This window comes from Anopheles merus, unplaced genomic scaffold (assembly GCF_017562075.2).
Source record: "Anopheles merus strain MAF unplaced genomic scaffold, AmerM5.1 LNR4000073, whole genome shotgun sequence".
In the NCBI taxonomy this organism is placed as follows: Eukaryota; Metazoa; Arthropoda; class Insecta; order Diptera; family Culicidae; genus Anopheles; species Anopheles merus.
The window spans coordinates 77,725-82,500 of record NW_024427653.1 but is presented as its reverse complement, the minus strand read 5'-3'; positions in this window follow the sequence as shown (position 1 = coordinate 82,500).

Genomic DNA, 4,776 nt, shown 5'->3' with positions numbered 1-4,776 from the left:
ACGTCCCTAGAAAACGGCTTTTTCCTTTTCGGCATTAAGTGGCATGTTTAACGTGGCTAGAACATCAATTATCCTGCAAATGGCACTCAAGCTTGGCAAAAGTCTCGAAACACTCCTATCTTGACGCACCTGCAACCGCAACACGATGCAAAACAAATTGCACGAGCTACTGATACTTGTACCATGCACGGTACACGGTTCCGAAAATTACGCCTGAAAGTATGCAATTTGGTGCTACCCTAGGGAACTTGTATGGGGAAGCCTACCTACGCGTGTCGCACGTTGCAAGTTGCATGGTCGTCGATCAGAGGCATGCAAAAGCACCTATCTAGGGGAATTACTCTACGTTCTAGTAGCTAGTGCGATTTTCCGGTCCAGCACGGCAGTACGCCTGCATGCATACAATCCATGTACCAACCATGTACCTAGGCGTTGGTCAGTAGCTTTTGGCGCCACATGGAGAAAGTATTCGAGTTCAGATTTCTGGGACTTAGCGTATTTTTCAAAACTATTAATTTAAATTAAACTATTAATGGGTCTCAAGCTAGGCGTTGGTCAGTAGCTTTGGCGCAACATGGAGGAAGTATTCGAGTTCAGATTTCTGGGACTTAGCGTATTTTTCAAAACTATTAATTTAAATTAAACTATAATGGGTCTCAAGCTAGGCGTTGGTCAGTAGCTTTTGGCGCAACATGGAGGAAGTATTCGAGTTCAGATTTCTGGGACTTAGCGTATTTTTCAAAACTATTAATGGAAATTAAACTATAAATGGGTCTCAAGCTAGGCGTTGGTCAGTAGCTTTTGGCGCAACATGGAGGAAGTATTCGAGTTCAGATTTCTGGGACTTAGCGTATTTTTCAAAACTATTAATGGAAATTAAACTATAAATGGGTCTCAAGCTAGGCGTTGGTCAGTAGCTTTTGGCGCAACATGGAGGAAGTATTCGAGTTCAGATTTCTGGGACTTAGCGTATTTTTCAAAACTATTAATGGAAATTAAACTATAAATGGGTCACAAGCTAGGCGTTGGTCAGTAGCTTTTGGCGCAACATGGAGGAAGTATTCGAGTTCAGATTTCTGGGACTTAGCGTATTTTTCAATCATATTAAACCGAATCAAACATAAAAATGATGAAACCTACACGACGTTCCTAGGTTATGGACGAAAACTGACGATTTAGTGCCGGTCAGGATAGCCGTGCACCAAAATTGTGTACCGATCAGGGAAAGTACAACACGGAGGGCGCAGCCCGAGCGTACGCGTTCATGGATGTCCATGTTGGTACAAGTTGCCGGTCAGGATAGCCGTGCACCAAAATTGTGTACCGATCAGGGAAAGTACAACACGGAGGGCGCAGCCCGAGCGTACGCGTTCATGGATGTCCATGTTGGTACAAGTTGCCGGTCAGGATAGCCGTGCACCAAAATTGTGTACCGATCAGGGAAAGTACAACACGGAGGGCGCAGCCCGAGCGTACGCGTTCATGGATGTCCATGTTGGTACAAGTTGCCGGTCAGGATAGCCGTGCACCAAAATTGTGTACCGATCAGGGAAAGTACAACACGGAGGGCGCAGCCCGAGCGTACGCGTTCATGGATGTCCATGTTGGTACAAGTTGCCGGTCAGGATAGCCGTGCACCAAAATTGTGTACCGATCAGGGAAAGTACAACACGGAGGGCGCAGCCCGAGCGTACGCGTTCATGGATGTCCATGTTGGTACAAGTTGCCGGTCAGGATAGCCGTGCACCAAAATTGTGTACCGATCAGGGAAAGTACACTACGTTCCTATGACTTGGGTGAAAAGTGTTGATAAAGTGCCGGATAGGATAGACGGTGGCTTATCGTACACATCACAAACAAAAACCCCTTAGTGAGCAGTAGCAAGTGTCGATGGAACAAAGCGAAGGCAATACAAACTGATCAAGTACAATAAAGAACGCTACGTACTAGGACTTCTGTCCAAGAATGGTGTCCGCGACGGGAGGGCAATGGTCGAGCAAGCAGGTTTCCCTAGTAAACCTTGTATGGTAAACATACCCAAGCGTGTCCGTATGCACGCAACGATAGTCACGAACGGGCACATACCTAGGGAAAGTACTCTACGTACTAGGACTTCTGTCCAAGAATGGTGTCCGCGACGGGAGGGCAATGGTCGAGCAAGCAGGTTTCCCTAGTAAACCTTGTATGGTAAACATACCCAAGCGTGTCCGTATGCACGCAACGATAGTCACGAACGGGCACATACCTAGGGAAAGTACTCTACGTACTAGGACTTCTGTCCAAGAATGGTGTCCGCGACGGGAGGGCAATGGTCGAGCAAGCAGGTTTCCCTAGTAAACCTTGTATGGTAAACATACCCAAGCGTGTCCGTATGCACGCAACGATAGTCACGAACGGGCACATACCTAGGGAAAGTACTCTACGTACTAGGACTTCTGTCCAAGAATGGTGTCCGCGACGGGAGGGCAATGGTCGAGCAAGCAGGTTTCCCTAGTAAACCTTGTATGGTAAACATACCCAAGCGTGTCCGTATGCACGCAACGATAGTCACGAACGGGCACATACCTAGGGAAAGTACTCTACGTACTAGGACTTCTGTCCAAGAATGGTGTCCGCGACGGGAGGGCAATGGTCGAGCAAGCAGGTTTCCCTAGTAAACCTTGTATGGTAAACATACCCAAGCGTGTCCGTATGCACGCAACGATAGTCACGAACGGGCACATACCTAGGGAAAGTACTCTACGTACTAGGACTTCTGTCCAAGAATGGTGTCCGCGACGGGAGGGCAATGGTCGAGCAAGCAGGTTTCCCTAGTAAACCTTGTATGGTAAACATACCCAAGCGTGTCCGTATGCACGCAACGATAGTCACGAACGGGCACATACCTAGGGAAAGTACTCTACGTACTAGGACTTCTGTCCAAGAATGGTGTCCGCGACGGTCGGGGAAGCAGGTTGCTTATCATGGCAAACAAGTTAAATAGCTACCTTAAGAGAACGAAAGTTACTGTGGATGGAACAAAACGTGTGCCTAGAATTCCTTCCTGGTTTCCCTAGTAAACCTTGTATGGTAAACATACCCAAGCGTGTCCGTATGCACGCAACGATAGTCACGAACGGGCACATACCTAGGGAAAGTACTCTACGTACTAGGACTTCTGTCCAAGAATGGTGTCCGCGACGGGAGGGCAATGGTCGAGCAAGCAGGTTTCCCTAGTAAACCTTGTATGGTAAACATACCCAAGCGTGTCCGTATGCACGCAACGATAGTCACGAACGGGCACATACCTAGGGAAAGTACTCTACGTACTAGGACTTCTGTCCAAGAATGGTGTCCGCGACGGGAGGGCAATGGTCGAGCAAGCAGGTTTCCCTAGTAAACCTTGTATGGTAAACATACCCAAGCGTGTCCGTATGCACGCAACGATAGTCACGAACGGGCACATACCTAGGGAAAGTACTCTACGTACTAGGACTTCTGTCCAAGAATGGTGTCCGCGACGGGAGGGCAATGGTCGAGCAAGCAGGTTTCCCTAGTAAACCTTGTATGGTAAACATACCCAAGCGTGTCCGTATGCACGCAACGATAGTCACGAACGGGCACATACCTAGGGAAAGTACTCTACGTACTAGGACTTCTGTCCAAGAATGGTGTCCGCGACGGGAGGGCAATGGTCGAGCAAGCAGGTTTCCCTAGTAAACCTTGTATGGTAAACATACCCAAGCGTGTCCGTATGCACGCAACGATAGTCACGAACGGGCACATACCTAGGGAAAGTACTCTACGTACTAGGACTTCTGTCCAAGAATGGTGTCCGCGACGGGAGGGCAATGGTCGAGCAAGCAGGTTTCCCTAGTAAACCTTGTATGGTAAACATACCCAAGCGTGTCCGTATGCACGCAACGATAGTCACGAACGGGCACATACCTAGGGAAAGTACTCTACGTACTAGGACTTCTGTCCAAGAATGGTGTCCGCGACGGGAGGGCAATGGTCGAGCAAGCAGGTTTCCCTAGTAAACCTTGTATGGTAAACATACCCAAGCGTGTCCGTATGCACGCAACGATAGTCACGAACGGGCACATACCTAGGGAAAGTACTCTACGTACTAGGACTTCTGTCCAAGAATGGTGTCCGCGACGGGAGGGCAATGGTCGAGCAAGCAGGTTTCCCTAGTAAACCTTGTATGGTAAACATACCCAAGCGTGTCCGTATGCACGCAACGATAGTCACGAACGGGCACATACCTAGGGAAAGTACTCTACGTACTAGGACTTCTGTCCAAGAATGGTGTCCGCGACGGGAGGGCAATGGTCGAGCAAGCAGGTTTCCCTAGTAAACCTTGTATGGTAAACATACCCAAGCGTGTCCGTATGCACGCAACGATAGTCACGAACGGGCACATACCTAGGGAAAGTACTCTACGTACTAGGACTTCTGTCCAAGAATGGTGTCCGCGACGGTCGGGGAAGCAGGTTGCTTATCATGGCAAACAAGTTAAATTGCTACCTTAAGAGAACGAAAGTTACTGTGCATGGAACAAAACGTGTGCCTAGAATTCCTTCCTGGTTTCCCTAGTAAACCTTGTATGGTAAACATACCCAAGCGTGTCCGTATGCACGCAACGATAGTCACGAACGGGCACATACCTAGGGAAAGTACTCTACGTACTAGGACTTCTGTCCAAGAATGGTGTCCGCGACGGTCGGGGAAGCAGGTTGCTTATCATGGCAAACAAGTTAAATAGCTACCTTAAGAGAACGAAAGTTACTGTGG